Source organism: Haemaphysalis longicornis, unplaced genomic scaffold (assembly GCF_048455015.1).
Source record: "Haemaphysalis longicornis isolate Haplotype H1 unplaced genomic scaffold, Haemaphysalis longicornis Haplotype H1 scaffold_28, whole genome shotgun sequence".
NCBI lineage: Eukaryota > Metazoa > Arthropoda > Arachnida > Ixodida > Ixodidae > Haemaphysalis > Haemaphysalis longicornis.
The window spans coordinates 276,478-291,145 of record NW_027526329.1 but is presented as its reverse complement, the minus strand read 5'-3'; the positions used below and the strand labels follow the sequence as shown (position 1 = coordinate 291,145).

General features: G+C 44.9%; 1 protein-coding gene across 1 annotated transcript in view; it reads right to left on the bottom strand.

Annotated features, from left to right (window-relative positions):
• LOC144172982 (alkaline phosphatase-like) overlaps window positions 1-14,668 on the bottom strand; it is a 71,811-nt gene that overhangs the window by 37,439 nt on the left and 19,704 nt on the right. The gene's annotated exons all lie outside the window — the stretch shown is intronic.

The window sequence follows — 14,668 nt, the reverse complement described above, 5'->3', positions numbered from 1 at the left end:
TGAGAACTTCCCATGATTTTAAAAACACACTATTATGGCGCTCAGAAACTGATCTGTATTGCCGCAGCGTCATTTCTTTCAAGCAACCAGCTTAACATACATATGGCTTCCAAGTTTTGATATTTCATGCACGCGTAAACACTGCGCGCTCTTATTCCGTCGGCAAACCAACACTATGGAGACTAGAAATATGCAACTTATTACAAGCAGCACAAAAGAAAGTTTCTTTCACCACACGTTTCTTTAGCACCTAGCCACATACAAGGTTGCAACAACTTCTTTACCCCACACACAAATAGAAATGACAGCAAAGAAACAACCGTAAATTTCCCATGCACAATATCAGAAGCCTTATCTAAAACAAATGCATGTGTTAACAACGTCGCTCTTGACGCAATTTTTCTTTTTCGTACTTTCTTTCGAGTGTCAGGAATACACACTCCCGACAGCACCCCCCCCCCCCCCGGAATTATAACTTTGTAATTATATTATGTAATTAAAACATGTTGATGTATGTGTATTGCCGCTATTTTTGCGATTCAGCTGTATAATCAGCGCAAGTAAATTGTGTCACGTTCTGAACGTCTCCCCTGAACTCACGTCCTAAACAGAATTGAAGCTGCCGTCCCCGGAACGTGCCGTTTTCAGTATTCCTACTTCACACGTAACATCAGTTTCATGCACATAATTCAACGTAGTTGGTTTGGTTTGCAGCGTTCAAAAAAGAAAAAAAAAGAAAACTGCAATTACTTGTATTCCACCCGCAGCACTCACGTATATTGGGGCTATCTGCCAGACGTAAATGAAGTGATGCTAAATTTGCTTGAAATTTTGAAGAAAAAAAAAGAAAAACAAACAACAGAAGAATTCTGTGCGTGATGCGTCGTAGCAGGCTTCCGATTAGGAATTATGACAATACGCTTTATTGCTATGTTGTACTAACATTTTGATTACTTGCTTCTAGTCGTAATTCATGTAGCCGAACACAAATTAAGAATGCAAGTTCATCCTATTTGGGGTTTGTTGGTATCTTTTAAAGAGTGTTTTATTATAAAGCGTACGTATTCATAACATTAAAGGTCGCACATTCTTGACAGTATTGTGCTTTTAAGTGTTGAGAAATGCTAAGCGGTCTTGCTTATAAAAAATAAAAACTGATAGCGAAGAATTTCGCCACCGGAAACACTTTCCCTCTTACATTGGTGCTTTTCATTGCTTCTGTTTTTTTCTATGCCTGAAACTTTTTTTAACACACTTTTCATTTTGAACATCTGTATCTTGAAGCAACTAGCATTTCGTACACCTGCGAAAATTCATTTCTGAACTCTTTCGTTCGTCCAGGGTAAAACTGGGTTATATGTAATTGCGAAACAGCCAAACATACCTCTCGATAGGTACCTGCAAGCAAAAAATGTTCGTATATTTTGGATGCTAGGAATGGCTTTAGACACATGACACCTTAGGAAAGAGCGCCAAAAACTCGGACAGAGAGAGGGCATACAGACACGAGCGCTGACGAGAAACCGGTGAAATTTTATTAGAGTTGGCAATAAATAGAAGAAGGAAACAACGTAATCATACGCCAGTGCAAGAAATAAAAGCGAGATAAACAAAGAGCTTAAAATGCGGCGTTGGCAAAAAAGGTGATAAAATACAAAAAAAAAACATTTATCCCGCCAGATACGCAATCTCGCGCTCAGAGTGACACGGAAGGGGAACTCACGCATCCCTCCCCCTAAATGTTTATGACTGAAGCCCCAAATATGTCGTGGGATCGGGCGTCACGACACCGTTTTAAGATGCGGTATTTGTTGAGCTTGGGGTAGCAAACTTTGCCATTCTTGCAGTGTAAGGCAAGACTGCTACCTTTTCCTGTGCGCATGTTATATGCGTGCTCACGAAGACGGTCATTGACGCACCTGCCACTCTGGCCCACATAAACCCACCCGCACGAAAGTGGCATATCGTACACTATACATCTCGTACACTATGTCGTGCCCATAGACTCGTACACTACCTCGAATACTTTCCTAAGGGGTCACGTGTACCCAACTAGCCCGAAGTCAAGCTTTAGGGCTTTACACACAATTGTGGCAACAGTAGCTATTTATGCCGTGAACCAGGGCGTATTCGTAATATGCAGATATCCAGGTGTGGTGCACGGTAGGCTTTCGTCAATCCCTTTCTACAGCACTACACGGCCGCGCCTCATTTCCAGCGAAAAAAAAGTTAACTGCCCCTCTGTCAAAACGACAACGACGGGGCAACCCGAAGCTTTCGAAAATCAAGTCCAACACCGAACGAACAAATCCAGAAGCGAGCACCTGTGTGTCATCGGGACGGTCTACTGCACTGCGATTGTGCGCTAGTGCTTTACTGATACGAGCTCTCCACGGGTTCCCCAGCTTTCAGCCTTTGTCGCCGTTACAAGGAGGGGTGCATTTTCTGTCTGATTTTTCACGTCCATGTACACCTTTCCAAATCCAAACGGCTTCGACCGCACCGGAACGGCACGACCGGATAGACGTCGGCTTCATAACACGAAGCATCCAGGTTCAATTATTTTTCACTTCACCCACGATCATCATCGCCGTCAGATAAAGAGGGCTTTCCTACAGTGCGTTGTGGGCAGCCTGCAGACGACATGAATTAGAGGCTCACAGCTTCGCTTCAATACGCATCCTTCGAGCAACCCTTAGAGGGAGTAACTTAGGGTTAATGACACGGAGAGATCCTGTCTGTGCAGGCATCTCTAATCACGATTTTTATCGTAATTGTAAACATGCATTCCTCGGTATTCCACGCAAGCGAAACTTCATTACCGTGATTCAGGCAATGCCGAAAGCAAGCATAGCATTCGCCATCTGTCTATTCATTGAGTTGTTAGGGGGGCACAAGTTCGCTCCAATAAACCGTTTTGCCTTCAAGACAATTAAGTCGTTTTTGGCTACGTGACAATACATTTAGGAGGTCTCCATCACGACTGCAGGGGACGCAATTACGTTCCGCTAACATAACTTCTCTCAGTTAAGCCAGATTCAATTTTGTTTTCCTCACTCGTTTTGTCGAATTACGGAAATTCCCTTCGTTATCTAAAATACGGAAGCTGTTTACGTTTTCTTATGGACACTCCCTACGTTTTCTCAAATACGAAAGCAGCTTACGTTTTTTCACGTTGGCTTTGTCCGTAACAATAGGGAATTTTCTACAGTGTAGCTCTAAAGTAGTTTCCTTATTTGTCTGTGTAGTCTCTCTGTTCGGCATTAGCGTTTGTACTTAATATGTACCAATTAGCACAGGACCAAGTGGGGTTAGGCAACGCGGACTAATTAAAATGCCATGGTACTAGTAAACGAAACGTAGTCACACCCTGCACCACATTGATGACCTCGATTGATCACGAAGCCAAATCTAGGCGTAAAATTTCTTTTCATTACGTTCCGGCCCCTCTGCTAGTGCAAGCAGCTCTTTTCAGCCTCTTACAAAGCCTGCACGCAAACACGCGCTCTCGCGAGTTCTGGAGCTCGTGAGTCGAAAACTACGTATTCAGTGGCGCGATAAACTGAATAGTGTTCTGTGGCGACGGCCTACAAGTGAAGCTGTGTACACTAATTACGTGCGCGGGACCTTTTCCGGGCTGAGGGAAAACTTGTTGGGCGCTCTTACATTCTTAAAGTAGCTGAATACGATTGCAACCAAAGTCAATGCAGGGTCCCGCGGGCCGTTATGAATATAGATAGGACCCCGGAGTTCCATGTGGTTGCAGGACCAAGTGAAATAATATATAAGGCAGTGAGAGATCAGAAACAGTTGTCCACATCCATCAGTGTACCGAGCTTGGTACTCTGCAGCGAACATTAACGAACAGAGCAGGCGCTGCGTATCACACATCGCGAGATGTACAACGGACGTACAATAGAGAAAAAGAACCTGCGACCAGCAGACAACATTAAGGCAGAGGCTAACAAATATTTCAGCAAAGAAAACGCATCTCACTGGATGGGCCAATCGCGATAAAAGTAAAGCCAACAATGCGATACACAGAGATAAAAAGAAGCAAACATAGCGGGTATACAGGATGTTAGGCAGTGCATCTGTTGTTGTGTCATCAGCGGTGTTTTTGCGATGGTTCGCACAGCCGTACGCTTATTAAAGGCTAGAAAGCAGGTCATTACGATCTGAGTGAAACGATGCTCGCTGCTTCGTTATTGGTTACAGGGAAAGAGTTCATATGCGAAAATAAATGCAACTCTTAAATACGATAGTCTTCTTTGAGCTAGTTAAAAACAAAAGTTTTGGTCTCTCTGTGAAGTTTTTCTGTCTGCCTGTCTGCCCATCCATGAGCCACCCGGGAAAAAAGATAAAACAATTGTATAACAAGAAGATTACGCAGGGAAAACTTTTCCAAACCGCTAAATGCGGTACCGTACCTGATACTGCTCAACATTGTTGAGCAAAAACAAAACATTAGGCATACTTATAAGCAAGCCATTTATATATAACTGGTAATAGGGAGTGTTCCCTTATAGGAAATAGATGTGCGCTTGACATTTAACATAGCAAATACGCATTGAAAGCAATATTTTGACCCCATAATACAGAAAGAGCTCCCGCCGGCGCATATACCTCATGGCGGCATTCTAAGTCGATCAGCAACGAAAGACCACTTAACAAAACTTGTTGCTGAGCTAGTTCGTACATACGTAAACAAAGAAGAAAACGTGGTGAAAACTAGACGTGGATGAAGACAAGGTAAGACGTATACAGGCGCCAACTTCCAACTGTTTATTTAAAGGAAACCACACGAATTTATACAGGACTTGACTAAAGAGAAACAAAAAACAACAACAAAAATATCAACATGGTATAATCATGGTAACAAGTGCAGAGGGTGGTGACAATGGCTAGATTAAACAAGTACAACACTGCTGAAAGGCACAGGCCTCCATCCTGGAGACCGCCCGATCTTAAGCGTTGGATATGGGGACCGCACTACCGATCTCTTCTTGGCTTTCTGCGTGCAACTGGTGCAATGTTGTACCTATAAACCTCCCTGTTATTTAAAAAAAAACTCCAGCCTCAAGAGGAATCAAGAAGGTCCTAATGAGCGTGCGTGCACTACAGGTTGATATTGTTGTGTTTTTTTTGTTTGTTTCTGTTTAGATAAGTCATGTATAAATTGGTGTGGTTTCCTTTGAACAAAAAGTTGGAAGTTTGCGCCTGCATCTATCTCTCTTACCTTGTCTTCGTCCACATCTAGTTTACGCCACGTTTTCTTCTTCCTTTAGGCAACGAAAGGTTCCACTTGATGGCGGGAGAGCAAATGAATGCGTCAAACTTGAATTGACTTGAGCAAATCTCCACCGTGTTTATCGGGGGAGGAGCGAGAAAAGAGGGAGAAAGCGTGAGAGCTGCGCGGGGAGAGAAGAGGCGCATTACGTGGTAATGGCGGCAGAGGACCATAGTCTCTTGAAGGCATTTGCAGCGGAGTCTGCACATACACGCCCAACATATTATTAGCAGAAGCTATCCCAGTCGAAAAACATAAACCTGGTAAGTTGTTATACGCCAGAACACGCATATATCCTCTATGGCCCCCCAAATGCGCAACTACGCCGCACTTACAAGCTACGGTGCATGTAATCTCAAGCTTGTCCACTGACCTATTTGGGAGAATTAATTTTCGCGTGGTTGATACAGTCGAATTAGAAATGCAATGCATCAACTTTAAACTTGAAACATCATAAATATATAGTTGAGCGAAACTTCCCGCTCATGCATAGCGAGGAAAACATGTACGTGTATCACTTTTAATTAATTGTATGTGAATACTGCTGCTTTTGAAACGCTCATTCCCGATGGCCCTCATGGATATTGCCGACACGCATCTCTGCAACGTTCAAACCGCCAAAATAAAAGAATGGCAGTCACCCCCCCCCCCCTCCCCCGTTAAGATGGATTGGTTATAATGCCGAATGTCAAGTTGGAAAACGAATGAATGTCAAAGTGGCCGAGTGGTCGACTAGCAAGTTGTGTCAAGGTCAATGTCGTTTTAAGGCCAACGGACCGAATTTGTTAAGTTCACACTTGTGCATTCACTGAGTAGCTTAAACCGTATTTTGCTGTCTCACTATATTAGAAAGGCATCAAGTTTCCATTTACAAAACTTCGACGAAGAGGGCAAGCTCAGTGGTTTTAGCGCCGACATAAGAATTTCGAACGATGTCGCCACAACGGCTTCATAACGTGTTTGATGGTTTCGCGATTTCGTTATCTATAGGAGCAATTTACTCAAGGTTATTATGGAACTCTGCTTATTTTGATCCAGTTTCTACGGTGCAGACAGGATGGCAGCGAAAATTAAGCTAACCTTGACACCAGAACAACGTTATTCATATACCCTATGTTCGAAATTATGCGAAAATATACCACGCATTTTGTGAACAGTGGACATTCCGCATCCTAACATTATATCAGCGGATCACCTCACTTGTGTATGCGTCAATCCTAAACGCGTGCTCTGCTGTAACCTAATGGCCCGTCCCTTGCTACGCGTAGCTAACGGCAAACTCCCGCATCTATTTATGCGCGCGTAGAAGTGCTACTTTTGCGCAAAACGTTGTTGAGGGCGATAAATTCCACAACAGCGGATTTTAAGCGCCAACCACTGTACCAACGAGGCCCAATTCCGCTGGACACGCCACAGCTTGCCTTTACCATGTGTGACCATCAAGTTGCATCCAAGCGATGAACGATATAGCCAGCAGTTTTCTTGTCTTAACATGACAACCCCTTCTCGCTCTCCCTGCCTCGCTCGCCTGCCTCGCCCTGTCTCGCTCTCCCTGCCTACTCTGCAGGTCGGCTAGCGGGTCACTTGGATACGGCCGTTCGGAACTGGTTTTAGCACGCGTGGCGCGCAGGGGCAGTACGAGGATATTAAGTTCGTAATGAATACTCCGAAAGAGACACGTACCAATCTATTTTCTGAACGCAAGAGTATGCAATTCTATGTCGCCTACGCTAAGCTCCGTCGATTCGCTTGTTCGTCGAGTCCACGAGTCCACGCGTCCATGTGGTTGGTCCTTAAAATGACATGCTCACAGAGCGAGCCGTAATTTTTTGGGCGCTGACCTTAGCAGCGCGGTCTCTTTTACCGTACTGTTATTAAGATGTTTTTGTAACGGAAAGTTATGTGAAGGAACGTTTGATCACTTCGTCAACACGGCCCGATTACACGAGAAGCAAAGGCGCGTGATAGATGCACTCAAAACTTGTATGCTCTGAAACCGCTTTTTAAAAAGCGCTGTAGTCATGTTGGATCAGCCGCTTTGTACAAACCGGGGATGTGACGTTCCATAGCATCATTTACTTGCGTTGGTTGCGCACTTGCAATTGCATTAGTGCTTTGCAAGTAGCAGAGAGGTCTATCTCTACGGCTTGTGTAACTAGGCCCGCACGCACCGCTTGAAGCACGGCGAAACTGAAATGGTATAGTTGGATTCGCAATAAAAACATGCCTGGAACGAAGGTTTGGTATTGCAACAAGGCGCCTGTTGAGTTAAACAGGTGCGCTACATTTCCGAAATATCCGAAGCGCGCTTATTCTCTCCTGCAGGCGTTAAACATCCTATGCAGCCAGTTTGTCTATATGCCTTTTTGTAATTCCCTCAATGCCCTTCAATAGGCCGCTGATCCCAGGGGCAGCGAGTACACTTCGCCGCGAAATATACCATATAGCACCGCACGGCATGTGATAAGCGTTAGAACGCTAAACGCTTGACACATGCATGTGGTCAGAACCAACGTGTTATGAAGCTCAAAACATACGCCGAAAGCACCTGCTCGGGCAGGGGGTATTCATTGCTTGACATCCAGAGGCTAAATCTGCTATACTAGGCGCGCCCTAACACTTAAACCCACTAGCTATCATCTGCAAGCGAGGCACAGGCACGACCGACCCATCGGCAGCGCGGAAAATGGCGTTTTCAGAGTTGCCGCACAGGAATGTTTAAGGTAAGCCTAATGCTACGTTTCATAGTATTAGAAAAACGACAAAAGCCAACGTAGCTGTTTTATTTGTTACTGAACAAATGCCGATGTTTACTCTTTGGACAGAGCTCAGTGCCCTTGGTCAAAGTCTGGTGGCGGATGTCGCGCGCCAGGGCATAACCAAGCGCCATCTTGACGGCCACGTCAGAAGAAGGGAAGGGCAGGGGCGGGTGCCACCACACAACAAAGGAGAGATCTCTCGTCTACCCATCTTTACCTACTGCCAAAACGCGCCGAGAAAAAGAAGCCGGTTATCCTTCCATGCCCTTGCGTGGAAGATGTGACATGACAAAGGAGGTTTGAACGCAGTATTCTTGTACATCGCTAAAGCAGGCTACACGAGAAAGAGTTACGGACTGAGAGAGAAAACTATAAAGGAGACAGAAAAGGGACCCGACTGCCCCTAGCGCGTTGGTTGACACGTCCGTAATGCGAGGGTTTCAAAAAGTTTTGTAGCGCCTCTATAATATCGTTCCCCGGCTACATAAAAAGCTTGTTTAAAGCTGCTTATTGCGATGCTGAGAATTCACATATACCACTCGTGCCCACAGCGCTTACGGGATATGCGAACTAGCAAAGAAGTGAGAACCGGAATGTCCATCCCACACGTCTTCCCCCATAGCGATTGACATGCTAATGGTGAAACGATACGGTGAAGCATAAGGGTGTTTCTTTCAAAAATACAAATATGACACTGGTAACAAAAAATGTATCTGGTATATCGCCGTTGAACATAAAAAGACACCAGGTTATGCTTCTGAACGTATCCAGTAGGCTTTCTCGCTATGCCACGGTTCAAGCGCTGTTATATGACGACTTCGAGTAAATCTTCCTTTTGGCTTATCAGTGCAGTTAAAACATTTTCAAAGTAAACGCGAGAGATGGCGTACGTACTAAGCGCGCGCGCATACTGCATAGGCAGCCGCAGCAGTCATGCTCGAGTGAGCCTATGTTAGAGCGCAGCTGTATATGGTTAGAGTGCTATAGAATTTGTGTGTCCATGATCAAAAGGTTCAGAGGCTCCTCTCGCAAAAACATGGCATTTTTCGTCCGTTGTGCATCATCCATCAACAGATTTCGAGAGCTGTCAGCGTTCCGTGCTTGGTGCAAACGATGTCTGTTAAGGAATCCCCTACAGCAGCTAACTTACTAAGCACAATGGCGGGTCCTAGGCGAATGTAAACAACATAAGGCACCGCGCCGCTAACCCCATCGCTCATCGTGACCGAGAGTACGGTGGCATAGCGGCACGAATACATCGTTTTGAGGGAGTTACCTGCGTTGTTTTTTGGCAAAACGTTACCACATGTGGTGCATAAATACTCCGGTTACAACGGAATTGTTTGTGACAGGCGTGTGGTGTTGTGGTATACAAAAAGAACAGGACGCGCGTGCGACGGACGTCCTATACTCCCGGGACGGGAATTTACTCCGTGCGGGGACGTGCGCGCTGTACAGACTGAGGACAAGATCGTAGTATCTATCGTGTAATACCGCGGAGTGCAGCTGATTTTGATGTCAAAAGGCCCATAGCTACTCGTTTGCGTGGGTAAGCTGCGATAACACTACCCCTGTGGTCACAGCTGGTGATTTCAATGCGAGAAGCTTCGTGACAGAAAAGGCAGTGGTATACCGGTTTTGTATTGCACACATTCCGCTTTAACTGCCACGCCATTCTAGCCCAATCGACCAACTAGTGGAATACGTGGATCGATATCACATTATCAAACTTCGGTCTGCAGTTACAACTATGTCGATCAGTGTACACTATAGCGACCTATAGTATAGCGACCTACCGTATAGCAACCTGTAGCGCTAAGCGATACTATAACGACCACTAAACTCGCAGTCGCTACGTTACAATAGGAGATGCAATGTATCCTTTTCACGTCTCTAGTTTATAATTATCCGATGTTTACAGTTCCACTGGTCATCGACCCAAGGCTGGGTGGAATGGACTTCAAACGTTCAAGGTAAAAACTGAACATGAAAAGTGTCCCTCCTATCATTACTCAGCAGACTCTACGCTTACATTGGGGAGTCGTAAGAACATTTTTTGCAAGTACTTTCTTTCACCCAAAAGCCCGAAAGGCTGCGATCGCACCCCTGTGCAGCTAGTACACTGAGCAAATGCAAGCTGCTTCCGCAGAGCTTTTCCGGGCTCATGTGGTCTTGGTGTACTTACTCAACAGTACTATCCCGGTCAAATGCCTTTTTGTGCTATAAAAACGATATGGGAGCGGCAGGCATCTCCTTTAGCATACCCCCGTTTGGCCAATGCTTGAAGCAGCCACGGATACTTCCCTCTAACTCCATGTTCTTACGGGTTTGCACAGCTAACATAGAGTTCATCGCCTTTCGCCTCTACAAGTGTGCTCATGTCTATCTGAAGTTACACTATCTGCAGATAAACCGTCTCCAAGGGCGCACCGTATACAACACTGACTACTGATATCTTGAGATAAGCAAGCAAAGTCCGAGACCTTTTACGATGACCAGGCACATAATTTGTCCGGGCCTTCCGACCGCGCATTCTCTCTGATAAGAGGTCTTGTGGGCGTACACTGTTCCCTGTACCGAAGGTGACCCCAGCGGCACGAGCCTCCCTCCAGCGCGGGTATCGTGCGGCGATTGCGCGCCTTCCGCGGAAAAACCTTAGGGACTTGCATTAGAAAGGCACGTGGCAGCAAGCGATCAAACAAAAACAGGCGACGAACAATCGACTCACAGAGACGCTGTCTAGTAATCAATTTTCACGACGAGAAGGAGAAAAACGCTAACAAACTGGGAACCATGCTCGGCCAAGAGCAAACAATGATATTGTTCACGCTCAACGACTATCGTGCCTCCTTTGAAACAACAGGGTATCAAAAAGACTGGTAGAGTGACAACGCCAGTGCGAATACCTCAGATATCACCCCCGTCTCTATCCCTCGGGTTCGTGCTTTCACAAACAACCCATTGAAAGTCACTGCTGGGATTTCTGGGAAACCATTAACTAACCAAATATGAGAACATTTCGTGAGACGCTTGAGGCCGGTTATGTGTGGGATGCAAAAACAGTACATTGTATTCCAAGCTACGCCATCAACTATATTTTACGGTAGGTTTGCCGTGATTATGGCACCACCTGTCGTGACACTGTCTTTGTCATCATAGGATATATGCCTTGCGTGCGTAAATTTTCGCATCGAAACGGTTTCAGTGCTGCAAACTGGCTACGGCGTATTCCTTCCTCTTTGCTCGTCTTGACATTTTCGCGTTCTCTTGAATCTCTTTTTGAGCCGTAGTTTCGCGAGCTATCACGTTTTACGGACGCTGCGGAGGATGACGCTCCAGAATCCATCGCAGTAGAGAGCGCCATCACCAAAAACGTTCCTAAAGTGATTATTCCACTACAGCACCACAGTCAAAATCGTTTTCCATGTGCGTGTTTTTGTTCTTTGTTAGTACATCTGAGAGGGTTGGCGAATCGCACATATTACATGAGTCACTATTAGATTGGATGTGCTTTCCTACTTCTGTAATTAGCATGCGCAACTTGCTAATGTTCGTATCGCGCAATGAGATTGTTTCTTCTCAGTACAACCGCCATAATGTTTCACGACTACAGTCTCTCTTGGGCTACGGGAACACCAAAATATTGGCCCACCTGCCTGTGTCTCTAGATTCCACCGCGCATCCGGCCAAAAAAAGAGTTGAAAGGACTCCGAAACACGAAGTATAAAGTTCGGGGCATGTTGACAGGCGGCATCATATCTCATGTTAGCAGCGTGGAACTTGTCGCTGCCAGTGACCACAAGGAGGGGGCGGACGAAGCACCAGTGCGGCCATCGCTCGGAAGGAATGACCCTGTGGAATGCTGCCCGTCTTGAGTATTGGAGTAGGTGAAAAGGAGGCCTTCCGCTACATTCAATTGTTGATAAAAAAATGCCCGTTCTCACCTTCAAGGATTTGAAAAAGCAGGCTTCACTCGCGGGCTTCTTCAAGCATTCAATTGCGGACATGATCTACGGCTCCCCAATAGCATTATACGGCTTTTGTTCTTCAGTTTCGTTATTTCCAACTTTCGTTATTTCGCACCTTCGTTATTTCGCACCTTCGTTATTTCGCACCTTGGTTATTTCGCACCTTGGTTATTTCGCACCTTGGTTATTTCGCACTTTGGTTATTTCGCACTTTGGTTATTTCGCACTTTGGTTATTTCGCACTTTGGTTATTTCGCACTTTGGTTATTTCGCACTTTGGTTATTTCGCACTTTGGTTATTTCGCACTTTGGTTATTTCGCACTTTGGTTAGTTCGCACTGTCTTTAATTTGAACTTTTTTTATTTCGAACTTTCTTTACTTCGAACTTTCTTTACTTCGAACTTTCTTTACTTCGAACTTTCTTTATTTCGAACTTTCTTTATTTCGAACTTTCTTTATTTCGCGCTTTCTTTATTTCGCGCTTTCTTTATTTCGCGCTTTCTTTATTTCGAACTTTCTTTATTCCGAACTTTTCGAACTTTCTTTATTTCGAACTCAGCTGGTGTCCCCTCGCAGTTTGAATAAACGAACTTGTATTGTATCGTATGCCTGCTCAACATGGACGCGGTGTACATTCTCAGGCGTCTTTGTTGATTTATTGCGCCTTTTAACACAGACGCGTAGCCAAGCTCTGCATGAATTACACCAGACATTTTGTCTTTGCAACTTTGACTTGTATTTGTAGGGGAAAAAGAGCCAGTCATACACTTGCACTTCGCACTCCGCTTCTCGATACCCATATCAGCAAGATAGCATGCATGCGCGGCTCTTAGCGATAACTAAGAGCCAGACATCCGAGAAAGGTCTGTGTTCCCGACTTCCTCGAGCCGCGGCCCATTTTTATGGGTGGACTTACGTGTTCACGATTCTATCGGGACCTCTAAACTCCCTTACGAAGCGCCCCGTCAAACAAAGCACTGATATGTGCATACCGCAGCATCTGCCAACTTTTTTTTCTATCTCGAGAGACAAGAGCACGTTTTTAATAATCATATAAATCTAGGTGCTAAGAACGCAGAATTTGTGTTCAGAATGCACTAGGACCCTGCCTTTCAGTGAGTACGCACTGCCGCCTGCTTTGCAAAAGCTGTGTTGGCCACTTAAAACAATTGTTTCAATTAAACAATAAGCACGATAACATTCGTGCTTTCCGCTTCGGACCACAATCAGTGTTTTCGCGGCAGCATTTGGCGAGAAGCGGGTAGCCGTGCCTTCTCTCCAATAACAAGTCATGGCTCGAGCTGCACAGAGTAGCTGTAAAAGGACTGTCGACCATAATCGCAGCCTTCACCTCGCTAGCGGAACTTCGGTGGACGTATTAATCTGCTCCAGCGACGTCTGTGATATTACGTTTCGTAATTCCAAGTGGTCTTCAGTACTTTAGGACACGAATTCAAGTGTTTACTAATTACAAAAAGAAACTTTTTTTTCAAACGTGCTTGGCCTATGTTAAGGGGGATTCACTTGATCATATTGTTATGGGACTTACTAAATCGTGACCCACAAGCTTTAAAAGCAATGTGCACTAAAAAGAAAGGTTTTGAAAATTCATAGAAATGTACCCAACGGCCTAGTTTGCTTCGTTTAGACATATATTACTTCACTGAGATGAAAAATGAAGAGCCGCATTTTGGTCTATCCAGTCTTAACAAGATTGCGTTAGCTGTCTAGCAAGCAATAAATTATTTTTTTCAGTTCATTACAGAAGTGACATAGCTCTAAAATAAACAAACAAAGTCGTTGTGAACACTGATATGTATTTGTAAAGCTTTTCATATTGGTGCACGGTGGTTTTTAAGTCCGTGGGCAATGACGTAGTAAGCACCATAGGAATGTTAACAGGTGAGTCCCCCGTAATGATCCTTTTCAAAAACACACAATCGATAACTAAGTTGCATGCACATCGTCCAAGGCTCCGCTGAAACAACTCGTACGCTCGCTTCAGCTCTAGTGCTATAAAACTGACCTTCCATGACGGAAGCATAAAAACGGAAAATACAGGTTCTGCGACCCGCGACGGCAAACGCACCGGCACCGAGAACTCAAGGACTTTCCTGTGTAGAGACTGTTGCAGCAGTCCCCGAAAACCCGGACGTTGCCTGTAGTGCCTGCAACATGAGTTTCAATGCCGCGCTCTGCACCGTACACGAATTTCCTCGAACAGAACAAACACTCGCTGCAAAGCCTGTGCGTCATGTTTTCCTACCGCCGTATATTGCGTCAGCCAAATTTTCAAGCGGAGTGCAAGGGCGTACTAAACATTCATGCTCAATTACTAAGTTATTGCTAGAGATTTCATCGTCCAGAATAAATCTTTTCCGAAGCGTTCGTTCCCTTTAACCATGACATAGCAAACATTTGTGGCAGTCACTGCCACACCACAAAGGAAAATTCGCAGTGAGTCATTTTTGGACAGCGGGAGGCGTGGTGATACAAATCGCATGAAGACGAAGAGAACGGCCAAAATATAATAATCAAATTTCTAGCCATAACAAAACAAACAACTGAAAAATGTACTCCAAGGTTTAGGAATAAACATGGGTTCCAAGTAATTGCTAAAATTTTTAATTATATCATGAGACGGTGTTTA